Below are 12,599 nucleotides of genomic sequence, written 5' to 3' on the forward strand. Positions count from 1 at the left end.
AGATAAATATCTTTGTTACCTTTTGCTGGATTATTGGCATGTCCCTGGGTCCTAGTTCTTTCATCTTAATTCCCTCTCTCTGGTAGCTTCATTAACTTATCCAGCAGACTATTTAAAAATCACGAACTCTCGCTGGTAACCTAGTCAGGTTAATTTCCCTCTCTTCTCAAACTGACTATTCAAACATGTTTATTTAAGATGTGGGCTAGGCTATATGAAATGCCTGAATGTGGTTGATGTCTGTATAGAGGCACGCATGCTCCCTGATCTTGGCTTCAAGCTCATCCTGCTTGTCGCGCGCATCTGAAAAAAAATCTCCAGTGCACGACCTGCCTGCGGAGGCTGAAATTTCTCGTGCGACAGAGGAAATGACGCAATTTTGACGTCACATTGTCGCGCTACCGGTCGGGTGCGGCAAGTATGTTGGACGTTTTAGTTGGATCACAGCTGAGCGGAGGTTTTGATAGGAGCGCTGGGAACAGCTGATCGATCTGAGGACCAGCAGCGCTGAGCTCACCCCATCGCCCTATTGAAACAGGCAGAAGTACTTACCCCGCCCACACAAACACACACAAACACACACACTCCTACTGAAACAGGCAGAAGTACTTACCCCACCCCCACAAACACACACAAACACAAACACACACACTCCTACTGAAACAGGCAGAAGTACTTACCCCACCCCCACAAACACACACAGGGGGCGCTTTCAGCTCCCTCAAATCTCTCAAGTCAGTCTGCCGCTCTCTCAAATCTGACTTTAACGGTCAGTCTGCCGCTCCACACTGGCCTGTCTCAGTCCTGCTGCAGTTTTAACCAGGCTATCGGCTTCACAACATACATACATACAGTATGGCTATTATACAGAGAGATATCAAAACTATATATTAATACATATTGACCTGTATTTATTCCAGAACCTTAAAAGTGACCATAGTTTATCCCTGCCCTGTTCTCAGAGGGGCAATTGGTGTGTGAACTGGTGTAAGCTGGTTTGCGGTCAGTCGGCCATCTTAAATGTCCTGAGCAGGTAGCAGGCTGGCCGGTACTGACTGAGCACTAAGTCCCAGGTGATGTAGGCCTCCGCCCCCTCCCTACGCCCACAGCAAGCAGCGGGGTGGAGAACTGAGCTATCTCTGACCCAGGTCCCATCTGGACTTGATTCTCCTTTGATCTGTCTCTGATCTAGTTCCGTCCAGACATGGCCTCTCTTGATCTTGCTTTGACCACCCAGGTCTGGCTCAGATCTGCTCCAGAACCAGCTCTGACCTGAAACAGATCTGATCCCAAAGCCACCCCATTGCCTGTTTGTACAGGACAAATGCTCTCACAAAAAAACCAAGCCCATCGTTCCGGAGCTGGGATGTTGATTTGTACACTTTCTAATTAGCTATTGTGAGCATGCTCAAACTGCCCAGCAAACTACCAATTGGATGGGACTTTGACCTGATTCTAAATCTTGTCAGGACCAACTGAATAGACCTTTTTCACAGCAGCCATTTTGAACATGAAATGTATGGCAAGCTCAGCTGTTACTAATGATATTAATTAAGGTTCTAATTCTGCTACACTGAAATTGAGCAGAGACTTCATTAGAATAATTATAATTATTAACTCCTGTGCTTGCTCTACTATTTCATGACAAAATGGCTGCTTTAAAAAAGGTGTGTCTGTCGGAGATGAAATGGGGTCAGAATCATACAATGTGTGCCCAGCTACAGATGCCGCTGTGTGTGTGTCTGTCTATGGTGAGCACCCGTGGGTGCTAATAGAGGGGCACGCGGCATCATCGCCCTGTTAATGCCAAGCGAAGGGTCCAGTATCTACTCAGACAAGAAGAAGAACACCATTTCCATTAAGACCACTAAACCAGATCATGCCTTGATGGGTTACTGCTAGCAGTGAACCATCGGAATGATGCCATCCTAGTTTATTTCAATGCCATGTTTTTAAAGAAACGATGGCATCCTAGTTTATTTCAATGCCATGTTTATAAGTGTGTGTGGAACGATGCCATCCTAGTTTATTTCAATGCCATGTTTATAAGTGTGTGTAGAGGTGTCATGCAATGTTCATGTTGAGATTTGTGGAGAAACTTCTGGTAGCACATATAATGCTGACTGTCTGAGCTTGGGTGGGATGGGCATATCAAACGCAAATAAATGCACGTCATTAACCCAAACATGGTGTCTTTGTGTGTGTTTCAAATGGTTATAGATGCATCTGAACTCATTTCAGCCCCTGTGTTTGTGTGTTGTCTTTCCCCCAGTTTCTTTCTGTTGTCCTCTTTTCTCCTCCCAAGGCTGTGCAGAGATACACAGACATAGATAAGGTGGAATTGGTTTCTGTTTTACCTCTCTCTCTCTCTCTCTAACACACACACACCCGCAAACAATCACACACACACACACATGCTGAAAGAATTACTTCCTATTTTACCACAGGCACAGAGACTCATTTTTTATCTGTATAATGAGGCTTCTTTTTGGGTAGTAGATAGCGAACGTGAAATCAAAAGACACCTGTGAAATCAGCTGAGCTACAGCCACCAGTCCACACGACTCATAATGGAGACACACACACACACACAGACACACACATACATGCACATACATGCACATATACACACACACACACACACACACATGCACACACATACACATACAGAGACGCGTGTCTGTGTGTGTGTGCAGGGTGCGATTTGTAGGGGGGGATGGTGAGGATTTCCCCCCCTCTGGTTTTCCTATCCCTACCTCTGCTAAATTATTTTTATCCCCGGTGGGGACAACATTTATCCCCCTCTGCCCCTCATATTGATTAATGCTACTTCATATAAGTAAAGCGCTGCAACGTGAGAACAGTCTAGTAGGCTAGCCTACATAATAATCTGACATCAGAAACGCACCGTCACCGTCAGCACTCATGCTGCTGACACAGTGGCTGCGTGATAACTTAATTTGGCCTTTATCGTGCAGGACATTTCAGAATGTCGAGTGTGTAATCCATCATAAATGGCTAGTTTCAATGGAAAAGTTAGCTGGACAAATGAAAGAAAACGAGAAGGATTCAGTGAAGCATGATAATGTTTTCGAACCTTCAAAATTAGAAAACTGATGCAACTGAGATGGAGGACAACTGCACGTAGAGTAGAACGTAGGCCTATTGTCCGAAGGAACTTACATTAAATGAGGAGATATTTGCTGAATGTCACAAAAAGTGTTACAGAAATTGCTTGGCATCGCTTATTCAATGGCTCTCTACCGAAACACCTGTAGTTTGCGGAGGACGAACGAGAAAGCACTCGTTTGATAAATCAGCAGTAGGCTAGGCCTAGTAGACAAATAACTTTTAGAAATAATCTGTACTGCAAAAACGAATGTTGGTGGGTATTTAAACTATCTAGCGGGTGTTTTAACAGCTGCAAGAAATAGAAGCTTCATGGTCTTTATGTTCTGGTTCGTAAATTATTTTCATAAAACTTCAAGTTGACGTATAACTTTACTCTCCAAACTCTTCACTGCACTGTAGGCAATTAACTGACAGTATGATAGGCTATTTATTTTCTGTAGGCTACAATAAACACATTTATTTTTTCAACTTTTGCAATATTACGCACTTGGCTACTGAACGCAAATCAGCAGGAGAGAGAATGCACGTAGCCTACGCAGCGTGTAGCGCAATGTGTAGGCTATTTGGTTACCAACTAACACTGTTAGTCAATTCACTAACTTAAGACTTCAGTGCCATCATATACAACGTTTTTTTACACAACAAATACAGAAAGGATGGAGGCATCAAAAGTAGAGGAGTCATTTCAGATGGGGCAAGAACAAGGTGAATTTGTATGCTTGTCAAAACGTAGTCCTACCCTGCATTAGAGGAGCTGATCATCATACCAAGCACACTCGCTGTTTAAAGTCATACACCACGGTAAACTAAAACTAAAATGTTACAAAAGGTGGCAAAAATAATATAGGGTATTATTAGCCATGACATTACTAGGCTATGAATCGTTCGTTAATTTTTTTTTTTTTTTTGGGGGTTACAAACTTATTCAAAATCATCCCCCCCTCTGGTTTTTACACAAATCGCACCCTGTGTGTGTGTGTGTCTGTGTCTGCACACGTGTGTGTGTCACCTACCTCTTGTAGAGAGGACAGGATTCTTCCCATCACTGTGTGTATGTGTGTGTCTTTGTGTGTCCTTTAGTGTGTGGGTGGGTGTGTTTGTGTGTGTGTGTGTCCATTATTGCAGCTGGGATGGGACCATTGTAGAGCCTGTGTCAGCAGGAAGAAATAGCCCTTTGGCGCAAAGACTTTTTAAGCTGAGCTGTATGTGTGTGTGTGTGTGTGTGTGTGGGTGTGATATCTCTCCCTACCTCAGGACTCTCTCTGTCAGTGAGTTAGTGCATGCATAATAGTATGTGTGTGTGTGTGTGTGTGTGTGTGTGTGTGTGTGCATTTGTGTGTGTGTGTGTGTGTGTGTGTGCGTATTCGTGTGTGTGTGTGTGTGTGTGCGTATTCGTGTGTGTGTGTGTGTGTGCGTATTCGTGTGTGTGTGTGTGTGTGTGTGTGTGTGTGTGTGTGTGTGTGTGTGGGGGGGGTAAAGCAGGGCACAGCTGGTCTGTGGTCATCTGTCTCAGTGGCCCCGAGGCGGCAGCAGCAGCAGCAGCAGCAGTGACATTCACCAGAAAATATCAATCTGCCCCATGACTGCAGAATCAGTGTGTCTGCTGCTGCCAGGCAGACAGATGGACAGACGCAGCATCTCTCCCTCCCTCTCTTTCTCTCTCTCTCTCTCTCTTTCTCTCTCTCTATCTGTCTCACACACACACACAAACACAGACACACACACACACACACGCACACACACACACACACACACACACACACACACACACACACACACACAAACAGTGCGAGAATTGCTTTAGAGTGAATGAAAGACCCAACATTTCCTGCCCATTCCACAAACAAAATCACTCTAAAGTTCAGCTTACTTGACTTGAATGAAAGACCCAACATTTCCAACAGGATGCTAACTGCCCATTCCACTGACAAAATCAATCTAAAGTTGAGCTTACTTGACTGACAGAAACGCCAGAAAATGATGGGATGATGTTCAGACGTCTAGGACCTTATTACATCATCATGATGTTCAGATAGGACTTTATTACATCATGATGATGTTCAGACGTCTAGGACTTTATTACATCAAACTTGAAGAAACAAATATAAATAGCTTTCTTGGGTCACTTGAGAACCAGGCCCTCTTTATTAATTATTATTTAGCACACGGAATGTGCTTACATACACACACAAACACACACACACACACACACACACACACACTGTGTGTGCTTAGTATAGGGACAAGACACAGTAAAACTAAAGCAACACAAAGAAGGCTGGAGTGACCGTAACAAACCCAGCAAATTGAGCTTCAAATTGATCATAAATCAATTTAAGTTTCTCATTTAAAGTGTCCATACAAGGTCCTGGTTGTGTACGTGGGACAACAAATATATGATTTGAAACTGAAACTGAATAGCTTCCTTTTAAAGTGAAATGCACAGTGAATCATTTCAGTACGAATACTGGGAATAATAATGCCAGACACACTTCCATATTGCTAGTGTGAATATGAGAGCCCAGGATGTTCCATATTGCTAGTGTGAATATGAGAGCCCAGGATGTTCCATATTGCTAGTGTGAATATGACATTCCAGCACCAGATGAGGTGGTAAGGGGGTGGTGGCAGTAAGATCTGAGTGAGTGACAAGTCATCGACACACACACACACACACACACAAACAGGGCTTAATTTGAGCCGGAACACGCCGGAACATGTTCCGGCACCTCCGACGTTGGATCCGGAACCTTTTTTATTGGATCCGTCAACTCTTACGTCAATATAAAATATAAATCGCCTAAACGAAAAATAAATAAATTACTGTTTGTGTAGTTTTCAATGTTGATATCTTTCTTATTAGTCTTTAGAAATAGGGGAAAGACCAAACAGGATGCCACAAGCTAATCGAGGATTTGAAAGTGCTTTATCCACAATATTGGCCACAGGAGGGTGACGCACTGTTCGGGGAGAGAGAAGTTGAGACGCTCTGCCAGCAGTTTTGCATCGATAGCCAGTGGAATGTCATCAGGGCTTTCAGGGAATACCACCTCTACCATCTCCTCCCCATTTGCCTTGTCGGCCCGCCGCTTGCCCGGTTCAACCCCTTTCCTTACGTGAGGTCATGGATTTCTAAAGGACAGGTGTAGAGAAAGAAGCAGGGTAATGGAGGCCGGGGGTCTGGATGCTGTATGGGCCATTTTGGACAAGTAGGCCTAGGCTACGGTAGGAAGAAATCGTGCTTCCACGCTGTATCTAGTTGATCATTGATTACTGGGTGTGGGTGGTCATCATTGCAATATATAGCATACTTTAGGGCCGAGGCTATTAGCCCCTTGTTGGACTGTTTTGTTGGTTCCCCCCTCCTGTTTTCCCGGTCTGTGTGCGCGCTTGTGTGTGTGTGTGTGCGCGTGAGTGTTTGTGTCTCCCGCTCCCTCTCTGTAGGCGTGTTCGACTTGAGGCAGATCTGTGCAGATCTGACTTGATGTGATGCATGCTGGGTTGAACACAATGCATACTGGGATGGACGCAATGCTTGCTGGCTAGAAATTCTGTCCGACTTCTGTCAGCCGGGGAGGGACTTACCACCGTGACACCATGTCACATGACCTTAAAATATCGCGGGAGTCTTAGCCTGCAGTCAGATCTTGCAGTTGCCTTCCACGAGCTGCACGAGCTAAAACACGCCCTCATGACGTCAGTTCAAAGACGTGATAGGGCCATTTGGGAGGAATGTCCTCATGACGATTATGACGGGAGTCTCATGCTGCTTCCTTATGTTGGAATATGCGAAAATAAACAGAAATCGAAGGGATACCTTCTTATACGTGATTTCTGCAACAATGGTAGGCTAGCCTACTGAAAAACGTTTGGATATTTTGTTATTTTCTGCTGTTGGCTAAATAGATAGACACACATATAGGGGAAACACTTGATATTGAATTTATGTGCTACAATGCAGGCCTGTTAACTGTATGACAACAGTGGTTTATTTAAACTACATCATAATAATTTATTTCGTCAGTCATCATGCTCATTTTAATGAGTAAGAATGAAAGTTCTGCTGTGTTTATTGCAAACAACATTCCGCGATATCTCCCGCGAGTCACGTCAGGCAGACTGTAGCCTGTCTGTCCAGGATGAGCTGCCCTCTGTTGTAGCTCCTCCCGGCTAGCCTCTGAAGATCACGTTTACGTAGAAAGCCAGACCAAGTCAGACTCAGTCCAAGTCGAACACGCCTAATGACTTAACTCCCTCTCTGTTACAAGAGGGTCTGGCGTCCCTTTGTTATGATGCACTTCCTGCGACGCGGTCATTCATCTCTAAATGACTTAACTCCCTCTCCCCTGCTCTCTCTCCCACTCACTTCCTGTCACTCTCCACTGTCCTATAATTAAAGCCATAAAAAGCCCTTAAAAAAAAAAAAGAAATTACTAATCATTCCACGCTCTATCTAGTTGATTATTGATTACTGGGTGGTCATTATTACAATATATAGCATACTATAGCCTATATGTTTTTATTTCGGCCTATATGCGTGTTTGTCTAGTTGTTGACGATAATTTGATAATGGATAATTGCTGTTTTTTTTTTTTACATTTTACACCCATGCAGTGCAGTGTGTTGCAAGTTCTGAAGTTAATAAACATGGCCCTGGTGTACACACCGCGTTGTTAGGAGCTAGGTTTTGTTGTTGTTGGTCCGTAACCTCAAATCCCCGTTTTGAGTCGCCGGATCCACCCCGCCTTTGCGCTCCGGCACCTCTCACTTTACAAATTAAGCACTGCACACAAATAGGGGCTGGGGGGTATCAAATGTTTCATCACTCTAATGATAGTTACCCCACATACAGTATAAAGGCAGTTGGCTTGTTGTTTACCAGCAATTACAAAGATAGTCAAATTGGGCTTTAAAGTGTCCTATATTAACTTATACTACTGTAAGTTCCCCAATACACTCTACCCCAAACTGTGTGTCACTGCCTCCAAGGAATAAGATGACGGAGCATTTTAAAACTTAGACGGACAGATTTTACATGGTGGAATTTGTTTAAACATACCTAATGTAGCCTTTTAAACATGCTTATTTAATACATACATTTGATGGTTGAGGTCTGTGTTGGTAGTAGCCTGCTCATACCTAAACACATTTGATGGTTGAGGTGTGTGTTGGTAGTAGCCTGCTCATACCTAAACACATTTGATGGTTGAGGTGTGTGTTGGTAGTAGCCTGCTCATACCTAAACACGGCCCTTGATGGTTGAGGTCTGTGTTGGTAGTAGCCTGCTCATACCTAAACACATTTGATGGTTGAGCTCTGTGTTGGTAGTAGCCTGCTCATACCTAAACACATTTGATGGTTGAGGTCTGTGTTGGTAGTAGCCTGCTCATACCTAAACACATTTGATGGTTGAGCTCTGTGTTGGTAGTAGCCTGCTCATACCTAAACACATTTGATGGTTGAGCTCTGTGTTGGTAGTAACCTGCTCATACCTAAACACATTTGATGGTTGAGCTCTGTGTTGGTAGTAGCCTGCTCATACCTAAACACATTTGATGGTTGAGCTCTGTGTTGGTAGTAGCCTGCTCATACCTAAACACATTTGATGGTTGAGCTCTGTGTTGGTAGTAACCTGCTCATACCTAAACACGGCCCTTGATGGTTGAGCTCTGTGTTGGTAGTAACCTCCTCATACCTAAACACGGCCCTTGATGGTTGAGCTCTGTGTTGGTAGTAGCCTGCTCATACCTAAACACATTTGATGGTTGAGCTCTGTGTTGGTAGTAGCCTGCTCATACCTAAACACATTTGATGGTTGAGGTGTGTGTTGGTAGTAGCCTGCTCATACCTAAACACGGCCCTTGATGGTTGAGGTCTGTGTTGGTAGTAACCTGCTCATACCTAAACACATTTGATGGTTGAGGTGTGTGTTGGTAGTAGCCTGCTCATACCTAAACACATTTGATGGTTGAGGTGTGTGTTGGTAGTAGCCTGCTCATACCTAAACACATTTGATGGTTGAGGTGTGTGTTGGTAGTAGCCTGCTCATACCTAAACACGGCCACCATAAAGCAGTGTCTTCCTCCCTCCCTTCAGTTCGTCTCAAGGAACTAAGTATGCATGTGCAAAGTCTGAACTTCACCACACACACACACACACACACACACACACACACACACACACACACACACACACACACACACACAGGATTGGTTAGGATGAATCTATGTTGTATTGTCCATCCCACAAACACACACACACACACATGCACGCACTCACACACACACACACACACATAGTTCGAATTACAGGGGATACTGGGGGGTACTATACCCCCCAATGAAGACCCAGTACCCCCCAAAGAGACAGAAATATCAGTTTTGGGGGGGTCAGATAATGTTTCTGATATTGTGAAAAAATATCATTACAGTTACAATACAAGTAAACTCCTGTTTTCACTGTAGGAACATTTCAATGTAAAGCGATTTCAGAAACCCCTATTGTGGACCGTACCATTTTTAACCACCGTGGCGCTAGAAGCAACTGAGCAAGTGTCAACATTGAATGACAAAACGCTAGGTAAATTCCTCCAGTAGGCTAAATTCGGTTTGCTGCTGACGTGCATGGGTAAATGTAAGTTGCTAACTGACGTCTAGCTTGTTGAAAATGTGTTATTTTACAACCTTCATTTATAAACGTGTTTGTTCTTTCATAGCTCATGTCACCTCTTCATACATTGAATTACTGGCTACTTACCTGCTACTTACTTACCCACTGAGGCTAGTAAAGTGGACCTTGGTTAGTTACCAAGGTTAGTTAGCAAGGTAATTCTCTATTTAAATAAACCGTTTTTATATTACCGGTAGGCCTATGCACAAGAGGGTCTGATGTAGCTAAGCCTACATAATATCAGTGAAACCTGTGGAAACATAAAAAGACCCAAGTAGCCTAAGCTAAATATGTGCTAGTATTTGAATTTGTTTTTAATTGGTTGGTATTGTTTTTACATTCTATTATTTCCTATTTTTAGTTTGATAAATGTAGTTTCATCTGAGAACCCTGATACTATCTTAATGAAACTATTTTCTATCTACAAACAATTACATTAAAAGTGTAAGTGCAGTTAGGTTTTATAAAGTCAAAGTCAAAGTCAAAGTCAGCTTTATTGTCAATTTCTTCACATGTTCCAGACATACAAAGAGATCGAAATTACGTTTCTCACTATCCCACGGTGAAGACAAGACATATTTTACCAATTTAAGTCCACAGACAAACATAACATTCAAGTAAACAAAAAAGTAAGTAAATAAGAGGGCACATATAATAATGAAAAAAATAAGAGCAGCAAAATTTGGTTGAAATTGTGCATAGACAGTCAATAAAATACTAGTGCAAAGTCAGGCCAATAAAAGGCTTGTGTAGTTCTGTTTGACCTAAGTAAGAAAGAAAGTGACATAGTGGTGCAAGTTATGTAAGAGCAGCAGATGTGTTGTGTTTTCAGGACAACAACAAGTTGTAAAGTGTACAAGTGTGCAAGTGTGCAAGTGGAGTAGTGCACGCGGCCATTGTGGGTCCAATGTCCAGGATGTTATGTAGCTGAGGGTGGAGGGGGGAGAGGAGGGAGAGAGTTCAGCATCCTTACAGCTTGGTGTATGAAGCTGTTGGTGAGTCTGGTAGTGCGGGAGCGCAGGCTTCTGTACCTCTTCCCAGAGGGCAGTAGATCGAACAGATTGTGAGCGGGGTGACTTGCATCACTCACAATTTTGGTCGCCTTGCGGGTGAGGTGGGTGGTGTAAATGTCCTTCAGGGAGGGGAGTGAAGCACCAATAATCCTTCCAGCTGTGTTCACTATGCGCTGCAGGGCTTTCCTGTTGTATTCAGTGCAGCTTCCGCCCCACACAGCGATACAGCTGGAGAGGATGCTCTCAATGGTGCCTCGGTAGAATGTGGTCATGATGGCTGGTGGAGCACTTGCTCGCCTGAGTTTCCGCAGGAAGTACAGGCGGCGCTGAGCTCTCTTCGCCAGTGATGCAGTGTTGGTGGTCCAGGAGAGGTCTTCGCTGATGTGCACCCCCAGGAATTTGGTGCTGCTCGCTCTCTCCACCACAGCACCGTCGATGGTCAGTGGCAGGTGTTGGGTGTGACCTCTCCGGAAGTCAACAACAATCTCTTTGGTCTTGCTGACGTTCAGCAGGAGGTTGTTGTCCCTGCACCACGTGGTCAGATGGTCGACCTCCAACCTGTATTGGGTCTCGTCGCCCTTGGTGATGAGACCCACCAGAGTTGTGTCGTCAGCAAATTTCACTATGTGATTGTTGCTGTAGGTTGCAGTGCAGTCATGCGTCAGCAGGGTGAAGAGCAGCGGACTGAGCACGCAGCCTTGGGGGGCCCCTGTGCTCAGTGTGATGCTGCTTGAGGTATTGTTGCCAACACGTACTACTTGAGGCCTCTGACAGAGGAAGTCCAGTAGCCAGTTGCAGAGGTAGGTGCTGAGTCCCAGTTTGTCAAGTTTGCTGATGAGTTGTTGTGGTATTATGGTGTTGAATGCAGAACTGAAGTCTATAAACAGCAATCTCACATATGAGTCTCTTTTTTCCAGGTGGGTGAGGGCTGGGTGGAGGGCAGAGCAGATTGCATCCTCTGTAGACCGCTTGGCTCGGTATGCAAACTGGAAGGGGTCCAGGGTGGGGGGGAGAATGGATTTGATATGTGACATGACAAGCCGCTCAAAGCACTTCATGATGATGGGTGTCAGTGCCACAGGGCGGTAGTCATTGAAGCAGGATGGAGCAGTTTTCTTCGGCACAGGTATGATGGTGGCAGCTTTGAAACATGATGGGACGATGGCTTGCTTCAGGGAAGTGTTAAAGATGTCTGTGAAGACATCCTTAAGCTCCCCTGCGCAGTCCTTCAGCGCACGACCTGGAATGTTGTCTGGACCTGTTGCCTTACGGGTGTTGATAGCAGCAAGTGTCCTCTTCACGCTGTCGGCAGAGAGGCACAGGGGCTGCTCATGTAGAGGGGGATGGGTCTTCTGTGGGCAGGTGCTGTTTTGTGCTTCAAAGCGAGCAAAGAAGCAGTTCAGGTTGTTGAGCAGAGGGATGTTGCTCTCACAGCTCTGTGGCGCGGGCTTGTAGTCCGTGAGGGCCTGAATGCCCTGCCATAGGCTTTGTGCGTTCCTGCTGTCTTTGAAGTGGGTGGTTATCTTGTGAGTGTATTCCTTTTTTGCTTCCTTGATGCCACGGGACAGGTTGGCTCTCGCTGTTCTCATGCCAGCTTCATCCCCAGCTCTGTAGGCTTTGTCTCTGGCCCTCAGCAGCCTGAGGACATCCCCTGTCAGCCATGGCTTCCAGTTAGCCCGAGTGATGATGTCTTTTGTGTGGGTCACATCCTCAATGCACTTGGTGATGTAAGAGGTTACAGTGTCTGTATACTCCTCTATGTCTGTCCGGTTGTTGTAAGTGGCT

General features: G+C 44.8%; 1 protein-coding gene across 2 annotated transcripts in view; it reads left to right on the plus strand.

The window, feature by feature from the left end:
* phf24 (PHD finger protein 24) overlaps positions 1–2,185 on the plus strand; it is a 53,006-nt gene extending 50,821 nt beyond the window's left edge. For both annotated transcript variants that reach the window (XM_042060298.1, XM_042060299.1), the window contains one exon: positions 1–2,185. This exon is cut by the window's left edge and continues 939 nt beyond it. The gene's annotated coding sequence lies outside the window, so the exon portion shown is untranslated.
* The last annotated feature ends 10,414 nt before the right edge of the window (positions 2,186–12,599 follow it).

The sequence above is a fragment of the Alosa sapidissima genome, chromosome 13 (assembly GCF_018492685.1).
Source record: "Alosa sapidissima isolate fAloSap1 chromosome 13, fAloSap1.pri, whole genome shotgun sequence".
Lineage (NCBI taxonomy): Eukaryota > Metazoa > Chordata > Actinopteri > Clupeiformes > Clupeidae > Alosa > Alosa sapidissima.